Source organism: Phascolarctos cinereus, unplaced genomic scaffold (genome assembly GCF_003287225.1).
Source record: "Phascolarctos cinereus isolate Bilbo 61053 unplaced genomic scaffold, phaCin_HiC Scaffold_726;HRSCAF=1367, whole genome shotgun sequence".
Lineage (NCBI taxonomy): Eukaryota > Metazoa > Chordata > Mammalia > Diprotodontia > Phascolarctidae > Phascolarctos > Phascolarctos cinereus.
Genome location: NW_027556098.1, coordinates 356,578,234 through 356,596,002, shown reverse-complemented (window position 1 = coordinate 356,596,002; position 17,769 = coordinate 356,578,234). Strand labels below are relative to the sequence as shown.

The 17,769-nt window shown below is 43.3% G+C and overlaps 1 long non-coding RNA gene across 1 annotated transcript; it reads left to right on the top strand.

Annotated features, from left to right (window-relative positions):
• The first annotated feature begins 3,189 nt into the window (after positions 1-3,189).
• LOC110206382 (uncharacterized) lies at positions 3,190-17,665 on the top strand. Its single transcript, XR_002323898.2, has 3 exons — positions 3,190-7,222; positions 15,457-15,620; positions 17,073-17,665. It is a non-coding gene; the product is annotated as an uncharacterized LOC110206382 (long non-coding RNA).
• Positions 17,666-17,769: the final 104 nt, after the last annotated feature.

The window sequence follows — 17,769 nt, the reverse complement described above, 5'->3', positions numbered from 1 at the left end:
CCTCAAAGGTAGTTACTGCCTGTCTGGCATTGCCCTGACTCCAAAGCCCTGTTCTCTGCCCCTCCTGTTGCTGCCCCCCGGGTCTGAGCCATGGCTTTCCAAGCATCAGGGGAGCTGAGGGTGCTCTGCACAGCAGTTGGCAACAGGCGGGCAAGTGGTAAATGTGTGAGGTTGGCACTAACGCCCACTTGGCAACGGTAACCACTTCCCCTCCTTCTCCTCCTCCAGGCCCTGCACCAGCTCCAGGCCATATGTGGAATGTGGGAAAAAAAGACTGCTTGTATATCTCCCCCAACCCTCAAACTGGGGTGGAATGTTACCGAAGTTGGTTCACATGCTTTCCTTTGGGGAGTGGGAGGCTGTGAGTGATTAAGGTTGCTGTAATCCAGGGGTCTGAGCCTCTTGGCTTCATAGAATCTCAGAGTTGGAACGGATATTAAAGGTCAACCATTATATTAACTCGTATTTCCATAGCATTATAGAACATACAAAGAGCTTTCTTTGAGACAGATATCAAGTCCAAACTCTAATGGTACCCAAATTCCCTCTATGATAGCCAGTCTTTGCTGCAAGACCTCCAAGGAAGGGAAAGTCAGTAATTCCTTACTAGGTGTGACTTTGGGGAAATTACCCTATCTCTCTGAGTGTCTGTTCTGTCATCTTTCAAATGGTGATGATAATACTAACACAACCTATTGTTTAGGTGGGCTTACCTTGGAAGTTTTAAAGGGCTGTGGAAATGAATGCCATTATCACTATTACCATCATCAGTAGCCCCTTCCATTTCTGGAGTGGTCTGACTGTTGGAAAGTCATTCTGTGACAGGTGGAATGACTTCGCCCAGTCATAAAACTTTGGGTAGGGGAGGAGGGAAGGAAGAAAGGATATCTATCAATCAATCAATCAGTCGATAAGCATTTATTAAGCACCTTGTATGTGCCAGGCACTATGCTAAGCACTGGAGACACAGGTACAGAGAGTGAAAAGATCCCTACTTGCAATGAGCTTATGTTCTAAGGGAAGAGACAATAAATACGCATAAAAATATATACAGCATGAATACTAAGTTAATAAATATATTACATATTACATTATTACACTATAATAATATTGATTTATAATTTATAATATTATACACTTAACTAATAAATCGTTAGATACAAGATAGTTTGGGAGGAAGGGCAGCAGCAGTTGGGGGAATCAGGAGTCTGCAATATTGGGTTTGAGCTGCATCTTAGAGGAGAACAGAGGTAAGGGAAGAAGTGCATTCCAGGGATGGGGGATGGCCGGTGCAAAGGCAGGGAAACGGGGTAGAGGATTGTGAAGGAGGGAGGGAAGGAGAGAAGGAGTGGGAGAGAGAGAAAGGAGAGAGACAGAGACAGAGAGAGATTCACTGCCTTGCAAAGTACGGGAGAGGGTGTAGTGTTTAATAAAGCTGAAGAAATAGGTTGGGACAAGATTATAAAGGGCTGTAAGAGCTAAACAAAGGAGTTTATGTTTTATTCTAGAGGCAATAAGAAGTCATTGGCGTTGGTTAAGTAGGGGACTCCCATGGTCAGATCACAGCTTAAGGAAAATTACCTCTGCAGCTGTGTGGTGGATGGACTAGAAGGGGAGAGACCCAGGCACAGACCAATGAGGAAGGAGGCTGTTGCAGTGATCTAGGAAGAGGTAATGAGGGCCTAAACTGAGGTGGAGAAAAGGGGTCTTTGAGAGAGGAGTTATAAAGGTAGAAATTGATTGGACTTGTGGTGTGAGGATTTCATGGATAGTGATGTCTTTGACAGGAATGGGGAAGTTTGGAAGAGGGAAGCATTTAGGAGGAAAAATAATGAGTTCAGTTTTGAAGATGTTGTGTGTAAGATATCCTTGGGACATCAGGTTTCAAATATCCAATAGCAATTGATAATTTGAGATTAGGGTTCAGGTGAGAGACTAAGCCTTGATATGTAGGTCTAGGAGTCATCTGCATAGAAATAATAGTTAAACTCTATCCAGGTCACAGTTCTTTGGAACTATGGTCTATGCATAATAATAATAATCACAATAATAATAACGGCAGCTAACATTTATCTACTATGTCCTAGGTACTGTGCTAAGTGCTTTATAATTATTATCTTATTTGATCCTCACAACAAGCCTGGGAGGTAGGTGCTAGACAAGAATTGGAAAGCCAAAACAAAATAGGTTTCCAAGCAGCGAAAAGTAATGTCATATATCTTAAAATCCCTGCATTGTAGTGATAGAGGAACACAGCTTCCTTCCCACCCCGCTCCCTTGGTTTAACACATTATCATTCAATAGTCAGTTTATTTAGACATTTGGGTTTAATGGCTGTCTTACCTGAAAAAAAAAACCCTCATAAAGATCTATCTACCTATCTATTATATATGTACATATATACACACATAGATATAAAGATATATAGATCCGAATTTATGATGTGCATTGTTGGCTGCACTTACAAAATAGTGATTCTCATTTATCCAAATAATTCTACCAAGCTCGGATAACTGTTTTTGAAGTGTACTGAAAGTTAAAAGCAATGAATTCTAAATTGTGAGTGGAGAGGACAGTTATAGGTAGATATACCAACACCAGTAGAAGCATGGGGGAAAACCCCCCAAGCAGATGTAATTCTGGCTTGGGGTGGTGGTGCAGAAAGAAGCAGGAGAAGAGGACTTGAGCCACATAAGAAAATCATGAAGATTTGTCTACGTGAAAAAAATCATGTAGATATCTAGGAAGAATCTTGTTTAGTGAAGCAGGTCAGAGATTAAATTTGGGGAGGAGAAAATTGTCAAAATTGAGGGAAATTTGAAGAAGGAGAATCTCTAGATGCAAATTATGGTCCAGAGTCTAAGAAAAATAAGATCAAGGACAATTAAAGAAGATATACAGGGATTAAAGAGTATAACAGAATTAGTGGGTAGGGGTTAGAACTCAAAGAGGTAGATTCAGGGTTAAGGAGAAAATAGTCGAAGAGACAAGGTAAGGTAAGTAAGAAAAGGTACATGGAACAAATAGAGAGTTAAGTAAATTGATAGATTGGATTAATGGTTGGAGCAAGTTGGTTGTTTAAAAGTTTTAGCTTTTAAAAATTAATAATTGGATGTTAAGTTTTACTTTTAAAATTAATAATTGGACGTAAAGTTTTACTTTTAAAAATTGATAATTGGATATAAAAAGTTTTACTTTTAAAAATTAATAATTGGATATAAAAAATTTCACTGAGGTACTTAGGGTTGGGGCATAAGCACCCACAAGTAGTTTCAAGGAACAAGGCTAAAATCTCAACCATTATGGATGGCAGCAGAAACTGTGCAGTGACCAGCATCAAGTTTGCCACTTTTGTATTTCTGCCACAGTTAAGTGACTATTATCTATGTTCTAAGTGTGGGCTGGTCTCCCTCCCAAAGGAAAAAGGGTGAAGAGACGAGGAACATCTCTCTGTACTCCATGTTGTTAGGGAGAACGAAGGGGCTTCTAAAGGAAACAAAAGGAAAGCTTCAATGGAGAAAAAAGGGTTTGAGGTGGAGGAGGGGGATAGAGAATGGAAGAGTGTTACACAGAGGAGAAAGAGAAGGAAAAGGACATATGCAATTAGAGCTTAAAAGAGACTGAAGTTGCAACCTGAAGAGGATGGAGCTGGATGCTCTGAGGAGGGAGACTACTTTTCTTCCCAGTAATAATAAGGTAGTACTACAGAAACTGTCAGGAATGAGATCATTCAGGCAGGGACAGAGGAAGAAGAGGAGAAGAATGGTTGGTGATACCCTGCTCAGGGGGAATTGTCGTGATTGAGATTTTAACAAAATGGTAAGCTGAGGCAGATCTCTGAGCAAGATAACATTTCTCAGCAGGGGCATGCTACCTATCAACAAATGGGTCAATGGCTCACCTCCATTAATGCCAAAGACCCTGAGCAAGAAGACAGTTCCCCTTTTACAGAGTTTGGGGAGTACAGAACAAAGAACAGAAGAAGGTGGATGACATCATGGAATCAAGGGCAACATGACTGGTTACCCCTAGCTGAGGTAAAGAAAACATGATAGGTTGAAGTTTGATAATGGAGCTAGCAATGACACCCCCCCCCTTTTATTTCATGAGACTAAGCAGTGCTCTTTGCTTGGGTGACAGTGTGAGATCATGGCCCCGACTTTTGGACAGCAAACCAGATGTCCTTGAAGGATAGCTTGGTAGGGTGAGATATCAAGCCCAACTCCCTTTCTGTTCACACATTTCCAAGGTTAGCAAAATTCCTTGCGGCAAGAAAGCTAGATTTAAAAATTTAACCCATTACAGGCCAACTGAACTCAACAAATAACCGTGACTTAAGTAATTACAGGACAAAATCAATTGATTGTAAATAGGATTAATAAGAAAATGATACAGGATCAATCATAGTCTTCTCAGTACCAAGACAGCTATTTGTCAACCTCAGAACAGCAATTGAGCAGTCTCTTGTCTTCCTGGTTCTTGCATCCAAGGCATAATCAATCAGTCAATCAATAAACATTTATTAAGTGTCTACTAAGTGTCAGGTACCGTGCTAAGCTCTGGGGATACAAAAAGAGGCAAAAGAGATAGTCCCTACTCTCAAGGAGCTTATAATTTATTGGGGGAGACAACATGCAAACAAATGCATAGAAGGTAAGCTATACACAAGGTCAATAGAAAATAATTAACAGAGAGAAGGACTGGAATTGAGAGGTTGGGGAAGACTTCCTGTAGAAGGTGGAATTTTAGTTGGGACTTAAAGGAAGCCAGGGAGGTCAGTAGTGAGAGCAGAGGTGGGAGACTGTTCTAGGCATGGGGGATATGACCAGAGAAAATGTTCAGATCTGAGAGTTTGAATGTCTTGTTTGTTGGACAAGAAGGAGGCCATTATCACTGCATCAAAGAGTATGTTTTGGGCAGGAAGACGTAAGAAGACTGGAAAGGTAGGAGGGGGCTAGATCATGAAGGGCTTTGAATGCCAAACAGAACATATTATATTTGCTCCAGAAGCCAATAGGAAACCACTAGTTTACTCTGTGTGTGTGTGTGTGTGTGTGTGTGTGTGAGAGAGAGAGAGAGAGTGGGAGAGAGAGAAAGAGAGACAGACAGACAGACATTATCAGGCCTGTGTTTTAGGAGAACCACTTTAGTGGCTGAATGGAGGATGGATTGGAGTGGGGACAGACTTGAGTCAGGAAGACTCACCAGTGGGCTATTATGATTGTTCAGCTGTGAGGTGATGAGGGTCTGTACTAGGGTGCTGGCAGTGTCAAGAAGAGAGAAGGGGGCATATTACAGAGATGCTGCAAAGGTGAAGTCAAAGGACTTGGCAACAGATTGGGTATGGGGGAATGACAGGTAGCGAGGAATCCAGGATGCAAGGTGAGGAATCTAGTTTGTAAACCTGAGAGACTGGGAAGATGGTATTGCCCTCTCCGGTAATAGAGAAAGTAAGAGGTGGGGAGGACTTAGGGGGAAATATAATGAGTTTGCTTTTGGACATATTGAGTTTCAGATGTCTACTGGACATCCAGTTTGGGATGTCTGAAAGGCAATAGGAGGTGTGAGAATGGAGGTCAGTGGGAAGAATGGGGCAGGAAAGGTGGATTTGAGAATCATCCACATAGAGATGGTAATGAAATCCATGGGAGTTGATGATATCAACAAGTGAAGAAGTATTAGAGGGAGAAGAGAACAGGGCCCAGGACAGAATCCTGAGCAACACCTACAGTTAGAGGGCACAATCTTGATGAGGACTCAGCAAAGGAGACAGAGCCAGATCGGAAGGAGGAGAACCAGGGGAGAGTGATGTCCTGAAAACCTAGAGAGAAGAGAGTATCAAGGAGGAGAGAGTGAGCAACAGTGTCAAAGGCCGCAGAGAGACCAAGGAGACTGAAGATTGAGAAAAGGCCATTGAATTTGGCAACTAAGGGGTCATTAGTAACTTTGGAGAGAGCAGTTTTATAACAAAGAATCTCCTGAGACTTACCAAAAAAAGGATGAAAACTATTTACTCCTGAGGGTTCCCTTGGGTGCAAATGGACTTTCAGAAAGAACCTAAAAGGCTGTGCTGTTACTTGTGAACTGTGAGACAGGAAACTGAAACCATAAGGACACAAGCTGTGTTTTATTCACTGTTGCCCATTGAAGGCAAAGGATACAGAAGAGTAAAATTAAACTGGGAAGTGAAGAACTGGCCTAGGTGTCTAAAAATGGGATTTGGATTTTGGCATACAGTAGAGTGTTGGCAGACTCCTGACCACACCTAACAAAAGGTTGGTTTGTCAGGTGTCTTAAAGGTCTAATGAAAAAGGCTTGACAATAAAAGGGATGGAATAAAGAGAAGACTGCCTATGTATATCACCCAAATTAAACAAATAGATGGTTAGTTGTCCTATGTAATCAAAGAGGATCAAAATGACATCACTATGTTGGGGTTAATATACTGTGTCTGACTGTAGTGATCATTCCAATACGAGCTCAGAAGGCTCATGCCACAGGTTAGGCACAAAAAATTCGTATGGACATTTGGAATAGAGATGTCTCTAAATTTGCACATCTCATGTTTCTTTCGAACTACGGAAATTCTGGCTTTGCTCATAGAGCACAGAGCTTTCTTTGATGAGGACTTTTTGTGCTGAGTGGCCCTGTGCCAGTGCCTCCCATGTTTCACAATTGATTCCAAAGTTCTTCAGAGACAGCTTGAAAGTGTCCTTGTATCACTTTTTCTGATCCCCATGTGAGCACTTACCTTGTGTGAGTTCTCCATAAAATAGTCTTTTAGGCAAACATGCATTTGGCATTCCAACAACACGGCCAGCCTATCAGAACTGTGCTCTCTGCAGTAAAATTTGAACACTTGGAAGTTTAGCTCAAGAAAGGACCTCAGTGTTCAGTACCTTATTTCACCAGGTGATCTTAGCTCAAGAAAGGACCTCAGTGTTCAGTACCTTATTTCACCAGGTGATCTTCAGAATCTTACTAAGACAATTCAGATGGAAGCAATTTACTTTCCTGGCATGGCGCTAGTAGACTGTCCGGATTTCACAGCATACAATAATGAGGTCAGCACAATGGCTTTGTAGACCTTCAGTTTGGTAGGCAGTCTAATACTTCTCTCTCACTCTTTCCTTTAGAGCCTCCCAAACACTAAGCTAGCTCTGGAAATGTGTGTATAAACTTCATCATTTATGTGTACATCCCTGGAAAGTTTTCTGCCAAGGTAAGTGAACTTATCCATGGCATTCACAATTTCTCCATGTTTTAATCACTGATGGTTCCATGTATGGATGATGTGGTGCTAACTGGTGGAGAACCTTTACTTTCCTGGTGTTGTCCAAACAAAATTAGCACAAGCAGCAGAGAATGTATCTGTACTTTGTTGCATCTCAGCTTCAGAGGCTGCATTGAGTGTACAAAAAAAAATTTGTAAACAAAAGTCATGTAACAAGTCTCCCTTCACTTTAGTCTTGGCTTTTAGCTTTTTTTTTTTTTGGTGAGACAATTGGGGGTAAGTGACTTGCCCAGAGTCACACAGCTAGTGAGTGTTATGTGTCTGAGGTCACATTTGAACTCAGGTCCTCCTGACTTCAGGGCCGGTGCTCTATCCACTGCGCCACCTAGCTGCCCCAGCTTTTAGCTTTTTCAAGTTCAAAAATTTACTATTGGTTCTATAGCTGACCTTGATAACTTTTTTTTGTCTTCATTGAACGTGTCTGACAACATCACTGAAGATATTATGCTAAAAAAAGTGTGGGAGCAGTGGCCCTGGAGTCAGGAGGACCTGAGTTCAAAGCTGGCCTCAGACACATAACACTCACTAACTGTGTGACTCTGGGCAAGTCACTTAACCCCAATTGCCTCACCAAAAAAAAAAAATTCTGTTTAAAAAAAACAAAGCATGGGAACAAACACGTAAACCTGCTTCACTCCATGGGTGACTTCAAAAGTACAGGAACATCTTCATAATCCAGAACCCAGGCAAGCATGCTATCGAGGAACTAAAAATTATAGATAGAGAAGAACCCACCCCCCTCCAAAGGAAAGAAAAGGAATAACGGTGGGGACACCTAGACATTCATAGAAGACAAAATCCAAGAAATGAACCAGCATTAAAACCCATGGGCCTCAAGTGTCTATACACAAAGTACCAAAGTGAAGGTAACAAACAAGATGTACTTGAAATCCTCACACAAAGGGGCAAATTTGACTTCATAGGAATTACTGTTACTTGGTGGGTTGGTCTATGACTGGACCATGGCTCTGGTTAGGTATGCTTTTACAGAAGAAATAGGATACGTAAATGGAAATGGGGTGTAGAGTAGCATTGTCTATTAAGTAGGTACACATGTGAGGAAATCCAAGAACCAGAGGGAGGAGGTGAGATGGAGAGTATTTGGGTGAAAGTCAAAAGGTATTTTTGAAAGAGAAGGGCTTTTGTAATCAGAGAATGCTACAGATCACTTGGAAAGGAAGAAGAAATAGATAAGAAGTTTGGGAAATAGATGAAAATCCAGCACAGAGGTATCATATAGTTGAGATGGGGAACTTCAATTGTCCAAGCTGTCTCTGCCAAAAGCAGAGCATCTAATAACTTCTTGAATTGTCATAATGATAGTTTCCTCCTTCAAAAAGTACAAGAACCAATAATGGGAAATTGTGTTCTTAATCTGATTCTCACTAATAAGAAAGAATTGGTTGCTGAGATATGAATGATGGGAGTCCTGGGGGAAAGTGATCACTCCTTCCTAGAATTTGTAATCGAGGGAAGGAAATCTGAGCATAAGGTAGAAAGCACCATAGGCTTTGGGAAAGCAGATTTCAAAAGGTTCAGAGGAAAGACAGGTAGGACCTCACAGAGTAGGGAAAATCAACCCAGGAAGGATGGAAGAGGCTGAAGAATGAAATTAGGAAGACACAAAGGAAACTATTTCAATGAAAAGGGGGAAAAATGGGATTTGTCTAGAGACAGATGTTGATGCATGGGGAACTCACTAACTAACTGAGATTTTTAAAAGAAGTCTACAAAAAATAAAGGCTAGGTAAAGAGGAGGTGAATGTGAGAGCACAGCATGATTCTATAAAAATAATGTGAGAGGTTTATATTTGATCCTGGAAGCAGTATGGAGCCTTTATTGAGTTTCTTGAGTTGAGGGACCAGGGTCAGACCTGCACTTCAGGAAAATTCACTTTGGTAGCCAAATGGAGGATGGATTGGAGTGAGGAGAGTCTTGAGGAAGGAAGAACAACTGTTCTAAAACTCAGAATGAGCTGAGGCTGATGGTGGAAGTTAAGGGCAGCAAAAGGTGTTTGTTGGTTGGTTAGTTTTTAAAGCTATACTGGAAGGTTAAAGACAGCATGGGACCCTTGCTTGGGGCAGATCGAATGATGACAATTGACAATGGAGAGAAGACAGAGTTTCTCGATTCTTATGTTTTTATCTTCGTACAAAGGAAACCAACCTTTAAACTGGAAATGACAAAACAAAAATGACTAACAGGGAGTTTAGAGCCAAGAGAAGTAATGAGATAGGAAGAGAGCATCTAGCTGCCCTGATGAATTCAAGTCATCTGGCCGAGATCATGAAAGAACTGGGAGTTGTCATTGATGAGTCACCATTAGTCAGTCAGTCCGTCGGTCAACAAGCGTTTATTAAACCCTCAGTAAGAGTCAGGCACCAACTAAGCAGTGCTAGGAATACAAAGAAAGGCAAAAATACAGTTTCTTTCCTCAAAGAGCTCTGACTCTACTGGAGGAGACGACATGCAAATAACTATGTACAAGCTAACCATGAGCAGTGTAAATGGATGGTAACGTCCAAGGAAAAGGACCAGAGAGAAGGGAGGGTGTAAAGACTTACTGCTGAAGGTGGAATTAGCGTTCAATCCTGAAGGAAGCTTAGAGGCTGCGAGAAGAGACAAAGGGCATGAGGGACAGCTGGGGCAAACGAATGGAGTCAGGAGATGGAGTGTCCTTGGCGAGGAACAAGTAGGTCAGTGTAGCTGGATTGTTGAGTGGGTAGAGAGCAGGGAAGGTAAGAAATCTGGAAAGGTAGCAAGGGGCCAGGTTGTAGAAGGCTTTGAATGCTAAACTAAGAATTGTATACTTGATCTTGGAGTGACTGGAGGTTATTGAGCTGTGGGGCTGGGGTGGGACGTGACCTGTGTTTTAGGTAAGTTCACCTTGGCAGCTGAGTGGAGGATTGATTGGGGTGGGGAGAATCTTGAGGTAGGAAGAACAATTGGAAGTCTATTGCAATAGATGAGCCAAGAGATGATGAAGGTCTATATTAGGGTGGAGGCTCTGTAAGTGGAGAAGAGACTTAGATGAGAGATAATAATAATAATGATAGTAACAATAATAATAGCTAACATTTATCTAGTACTTAACTAGGTGCCAGGCACTACGCTAAACACTTTATAATCATTCTCTTTTAGTCATCACAACAACCTTGGGAGGTAGGTACTATTACTATTCCCATTTTACAGATGTGGAAACTGAGGCAAATAGAGGTTAAACGACTTGCCCAGGAGGCCACATCTGAACTCAGATCTTTTTTACTTCAGGCTTAACACTGTATCCGCTGTAACACCTGAAGGTAAAAAATAACAAGATTTAACGTCAAATTGGATACTTGAGATGAATGTGGGTGAGGAGACAATTATGACACCAATCTTGGGAGAGTGGAAGGATGGTAGTACCCTCAATGGTAATAGGAAGAAGGGAAGGTTTGGCTAAAGATCATGGAAAATGGAAGAGGTACCATGAGATTACAGAAGGGCAATTATTGACCTGATTCTTTAAAAAAAGAAAGAAAAATTAAAAAAACAGAATTTGTAAACTATAGGTCAATGGACTTGACTTTGATTCCTGGCAAAATCCTAGAATGGATCATTAAAGGGATGGTTGTCAACATCTAGAAAGGGAAACAGAGATTGCCAAGAGCCAGCATGGCTCATCAAGAACAGATCATAAAAAAACCAACCATAAATCCTTGTTTGATAGGTTTACTAGAGTAGACAGATTTATTACACTGTGGATTTAGTTTACATAGATTTTAGCAAAGCTTTTGATAAAGTATCTCATTATTCTTGTGGAGAACATAGAGAGGCATGGATTAGGCAATGATACAATCAGAGGGATTCAGAACTGGTTGGATGGCCAGGCTCAGGGAGTCATTGTTAATGGTTCAATGTTAGTGTGGCAAGAGATCTCCAATGGAGTGCCCCAGGAATGTGTGTTTAGCTTGTTCTGTTTACCATTTTAATCTTGGATAAAGGGAAAGATCTTCTGTTTATCAGGTTTGCAGATGACACCAAGCTGGGAGGGAGAGCTAACAGTGGAAGACAGAGAAGAGATCCAAAAGGGTATCAATGGGCTGGAACATTGGGTTGAATTTAATAAGACAAAAATCAATTTGTGATAAATGCAATGACTCATAAAGTAAAGTAATGTATAAGACAGGGGAAGCATGGATAGACAGAAATTAGTCTGAAGAAGAATTTGTGGCTTTTAGTGGACTCCAAGATTGATATGAGTAAGCAATGTGTCAGTCAGGCAATAAGCATTTATTAAGCACCTACTGTATGCCTGGCACTCTGCTAAGCCCTGGGCATATAAAGAAAGGCAAAAGACAGTCCCTATTCTCAAGGAACTCAGAGTCTAATGGCCATAAAACCTAATGCAGTGTTGGGCTTTGTTGATAGTGACAGCTTCTAGGAATTGGGAGGTGAGAAACTCACTGCACCATCCTCTTGTGAGATCTCATGTGAAATGTTGCATTCATGGTTTGAGAAGGACATTGATTAAAAACAAAAGGATATTGATAAACTGGAAAATGACCAGAGAAGGTCCTTGGGTCCATATCATATGAGGATTGGCTGGAGAAACTGGATATTTAGGTTGGAAAAGACTCAAATATTTCAAGTATTTGAAATGTATATCACATGATGGAGGGATCTGATTTGTTCTGTTTGGTCCCAGAGCAAAAGGCAACGGGTGGAAATTAGAAAGAGGGAAATTTAGTCTCAAGGTCAAGAAAAAATTTTCAACAATTATTGCTGTCTCAAAGTGGAATGCGCTGCCTCTCAGGAGGTGGTGAGTTCTTTCTCAGAGGTCCTCAAGTAGAGGTTAGATGACCATTTGTAGAGTATGTTAGTGGGGTCAAACTCAAATAGAAATGGATTTGTTTGGGGCATATTGACCAGAAAACCACAAATAACATTATCTATGTTGTTTATTTATTTTGTTAAACATTTCTCGATTACATTTCAATCTGGTTCTATGACTCTTGGGAGTTTGGCTGGCTATAATACCAGCTGCTGCTTTGAATTTGACCCCTTTGAAGTATGTTATAATAGGGAGTCCTTTTTGCGTATGGGTTGGACTAGAAGGCCAGTGAGGTCCCTTCTGACTCTCAGATTCTGTGATTCAATCATTCCCAAACACTCTCGTTTGTGGTCATTTGGTCCCACTTGTCTCATCAGCCCTGAAGGGTACCCAGGGAATATTACAAGACAAATAAGTTCGGTGAGAAGGCCTCAAAACACTAAGAAAAGCTGAAATTGTTCTGGCTCAGAGATGGTTTTTAACCTATGAACTTAAGGCAGGAGAGAGGGTGACAAATGGAAACTGAGACTGGAAAAGTCCCAGAACCATTGCTGATGTGATCTTTCTTCTTTCTGAGCCCTGAGATGGAATTCAGGAGAACAAGGGTCTCCAGCCCGTTCTCTGACTTAACTCCTTACATGATCTTGAGGAAGTCATTTTCTCCTTCTGGTCCTCAGTTTTCCCAACATGAAAGGTTTCTTAGTTCCCTTCCAGCTCTGCCATTCCATATTCTAGTCTTAAGATCTTTTCTAGCTTCAACATCATATGCACTAAAGGCCCTTCTAGACCTGATGTTCTGAGTCTCTGATAAGGGGCAGTGGCATTGTATTCCAGAAAGGAGGAGTTTCCTGGGATGGTCTGGGTTCAGTTAACACAGGGGTTTACAGCAGGTGGCGGTCTTCAGGACTTACTAGCTTTGCTTAAGCTGCTGTGGAGTCTGGGCAGCTTGAAACTGTCCAGGAGTTTGGGAGATGGGAACACAGCCAAGTCTTGGGTATCTGTGTACAGATAAATGAAATCCACAGATCATCCCTAAAGCTATTACTTGGAGCCTCCCTTCCATCCCTGTATAAGCTGCAGAATTGCCAGTTTGCCTCTTCTCTTCCTCCTCTTCTCCTTCCCTTCCCTCTGCCCTCTCCTCTCCTCTCTTTCCCCATACCCCTTCTCTTTTCCTTTCCTTCCCTTAGCAAGGACCATAAAAATGGGTCACAGAAGGGAGTATTTCCTGAGCTCACCATGCAGAACTGGCAGAGGGTTTGAGCTTCCTCCACCCAGCCCTGGGAAAGTGCTAATAAAGCCCCAGGTTAATCTCTGAGGCATAGGTCCATGCCCATGCCCAACATGTCCTGTTGACATCACTTGTGTCAGGAAGGGTTGACCCGCAGACCGTATCACCAGCTCAGAAACTTGTAGCTGTTATTTACAAGGGTATGTATGGGGCAGCTGTCGCCCCAATGCATTGTGTACTGTGGCACTGGTGACCTTGATCATATTCAGCTCCTCAGAGGAAGGGTAGACATCCTTTGCACCTCTTCACCAAGAGGGAGCTTCCTGTCTCTCGGTGTCTTCTAAAGCTGACCGCCTCTTCTCAGAAACATGATTCTGAAAGCTGTGCCTACTGATATTTCCACTTTTCCATCTATCATATATATCATCTATTTATATGTGATCCATTTCCCAATTATCTGGAAAAAAGGCTGCACAGGAAGCCTCCAGACCCAGGTAGAATCCTTATCCAAAGAGTTCTCCTGGAAGCTTTCCCAAGGCAGAATCCTGACTAGATTTCACAACTTTATCCCCCACCTGTGGTTTGGAGAGTGAATCCCTGGACAAAAGCTTTGAGGATTAGCCAGAAAATAAAAGACTCAGGAAAGAGCTGCTTGCACACAACACTCTGGGCCTTCTTTTTAGTCCCATTTAAGGGAATAGTGTTTCATTTGAGTTTTGAGTCTGAGGCAGGAAAGCTGGGGATGGAGATGGGGTGGAGGGGGGTAGACTGCCCACATTTTCAAACTTTTGAGATGGGGAGACTTGGTACCCAGATTCCTGGGTTACATTCCTACTTTGTCCCTGTGATAACAATTTACATTTCTATAGCATTGTTAATGTTTATAAAAATACTTCCCTCCAATGGAGAGAATGGTGATTCAATTCACCCTCTGTGGCTGTTCAGGCCTGTGATTTCATGGGCACAGAGAACTCCCAGTGAAGTTATACCTTCTCTTAATGCAGCCCAGCAACTGTTCTACTGTTTTTAGTCTCAGAGAGTTCCTGGTGGTCCTAAGGGGTTCGGTGGCTTGCCCAGAGTCTCACAGCTGGTGTGTGTCATATGCGGCTTCTGGACTGCAGGTGTTCCTGACTCTGAAGCAGGTTTTCTTCTACTATACCAGGCTCCCTTTCACAAGCACTAAGCGTAAGACATTTTGCCAAGCCCTGGGGGTACAAACAATCCCTGCTCTTAATCACTTTTATATAGTGCCTTAGGGTTTGCAAAGCACTTTATAAATATCTCATTTTATCCTCACAACAATCCTGGGTGGTAAATGCTATCATCATCTCCATGTTACAGTTGAGGGAACTGAGGCAGATGCTGGTTAAGTGACTTGCCCAGGATCACACAGCTAGTATCTGAGGCAGGATTTTAACTCCCATCTTCTTGACTCTAGGCCAGGCTTTCTTTCCACTTCACCATCTATCTACCAGACTGCCTCAGAAGGTTCCATTCCATTGAGGAGATACAACATGTACAGATATACATGAATCATATGTAAAATGTTTTTTAAGAAGGAAAGAAATCTAATGCCAGGAAAGGCCTCATGGAGGATGTGGAACCTGAGTGGTGGAAAGAGTATTGGATTTGAAGCCAGAGCACCTGTGTTTGATTTAGTTTTACCGATGAAGGGGAAGTGACTTGCAAGAGACAGGACCTGAACCCGGGTATTCTGACTCCAAGTATAACAGTCTTTTCTTACTTTCTTTTTGGAGGCAATTGTGATTAAGTGTCTTGCCCAAGGTCACACAGCCTAGTACATGTCTGAGGCTGGATTTGAACTCAGGTCCTCCTGACTCCAGGGCCAGTGCTCTATCCACTGTGATACATAGCTGCCCCTCTAGTAGTCTCTTCTAGATACCTTCTTGCCACGCATTCTTCCTTGGCCTTGTTTCTGTATCTTGAAAGTGGGTAAGAATTGAGATTTGTGGGAAATGGTATCATGTGCAAATGAAAGAAGGAGTGACTAGCCCTCTAAGTGAAGGCTGCTCAGACACAGCATTCTCCCTTCCCCAGCCCTAGCTGGTATCATCAAGTTTTCCATGATGAAAGCCCTAAAGAAATCATGTTTTCCTCAGCCACACAGACAGCCAGACCCCAGGGCCTGCCTACAAGCCCTGCAGGAAGGACTAAGAAGCCCTCAGCAAACATGAAATACCATGGAAACGCCAGAGCAACAGCTTCAGAGGTGATCTGGGCCCCAGGAAGAGACACACAGTCACCCCCTTCCAAGTGGGGGCAGGTGATTATCCTGTGCTAAGGAATTTTAGGTTCTTCAATCAGGGGCTTGGAGACAATGGGGAGTGAGAGCTGGGCGGAGGACCTGATAGACAGACAATGAGGAAAGAGACCTTGAGAGGAAGACCCAGGCAGTGAGAGACACTCAGAGACAAACACCCTGAGAGACAGAGATGCCAAGGGGGAGACTGAGAGACAGAGACCCTGAGAGGAAGACCCAGGCAGTGAGAGACACTGAGACAGAGACCCTGAGAGACAGAGATGCCAAGGGGGAGATTGAGAGACAGAGACCCTGAGAGACAGAGATGCCAAGAGGGAGACTGAGAGACAGAGACCCTGAGAGGAAGACCCAGATAGTGAGAGACACTCAGAGACAAACACCCTGAGAGACAGAGATGCCAAGGGGGAGACTGAGAGACAGAGACCCTGAGAGGAAGACCCAGGCAGTGAGAGACACTGAGACAGAGGCCCTGAGAGACAGAGATGCCAAGGGGGAGACTGAGAGACAGAGACCCTGAGAGGAAGACCCAGGCAGTGAGAGACACTGAGACAGAGGCCCTGAGAGACAGAGATGCCAAAGACTGAGAGACAGAGACTGAGAGACAGAGATGCCAAGAGGGAGACTGAGAGACAGAGACCCTGAGAGGAAGACCCAGGTAGTGAGAGACACTCAGAGACAAACACCCTGAGAGACAGAGATGCCAAGGGGGAGACTGAGAGACAGAGACCCTGAGAGGCAGACCCAAGTAGTGAGAGACAAAAACCATGAGAAGCAGAGACACAAACATGATGAGACAATGATGGGGGATAATAAGAGGGAGACTCAGAGGTACAGACAATAAGAAACTGAGTCCCCAACAGAAACAGAGGCATCGAAAGACAGAGAGAGACAGCAACCTGGAGAGACATAGAGAATGAGAGACAAATCCGATGCAACCCCAGCCAGAAAGCCTGTATTAACGGCTCACTACACGCAAGATGCTAGGCAGGGTCATGGGGATGCAAAGACCTAATGGAGGAAAGGATCTGCCCTCTGAGAAGCTTGCATTTCTTCTGGGCTTGGGGGTGAGAGTGGGCCTGTAGTATATACATGATAATTTGAGGAGGGAGTGAAGATGAACAACCCGAAGGGGGGATCAAGAAAGGTTTTCTGTGTAGGAGAGGACTTGAAGGAAGCGAAGGATTCTGAGGCGGGGGTGAAGAAAGAGGAGGCAGAGACGCTGGGGAGGCAGACCCAGAGAGAAAGCAAGAACATTTGAAAGTTTCATTTGCCTCAGTTGGTTTGGTAATCAGCAGTTATCACCCAAAATAAATTTTCCAAACCCTCTCTCTCTCAGCTGCCTCGATGCAAGATGTTACACGTGATTGGGGTTTTTGGGTGGAAGGGGGTGGGGGGAGAGGGGCCTTCCATGGAGACAGGCAATGTGTGACTCATTATTTCCTCTCCCTGTTGCAGATGAGAAGAGCCAAGGTTGCCAGGACTGAAAAGCCCAGGAGGAGAGGAGACTACTAAATAAGAACTGGGCACAGAGCTGGGGCAGCTGGGTCTGCAGCGCCTGGCCCTTTGTAGTTCCTGGGGAAAGCACTTTCTTCAGATACTCTTCCAAAGCCAGGTCTCCTGCTCCCCCCGCCTTCCCCTTGCATTTGGAGCCAGAGCTGCTGCTGAGCATCTGAAGCCCCCAAAACAAAATTAGCCTTCCTCAGTCCCTGGCAGAGAGGGATTGCCTAACACCAGGAAAGGAAAAGAAAGATCCCTGCCTCTTGGCTGGCTACCTGGTCTTGGCTGAGGCTCCCTCTCCATGCTCTGTATCCCACCTAGAGGCTCAGGAAGCTGCTGGGTTGGGCTGGGGTGGGGTTGGCAGGTCCTCCAAAAGCAGTGCAGCCAAGAAAGGGCAAAGCCAGGAGGTAGCTAAGAGAAGAAAAAAAAAAGGGATGGCTATCTCAGGCCTCAAACACACACCCCTCCCTAATTACCCAGAGAAGAAACTAAGAGAAAATCAGGGTATTTCAGGCAAAGACAAAAGAATAAAAATAAACATTTCCATTTAACAGTTTACAAAGTGCTTTCCGCACCACAGCCTTGAGAGGCAGGACAAGGATTATTATCCCTATTTTTAATCACAGAATGTCAGTGCTGGGAGGGACCTTCGAAC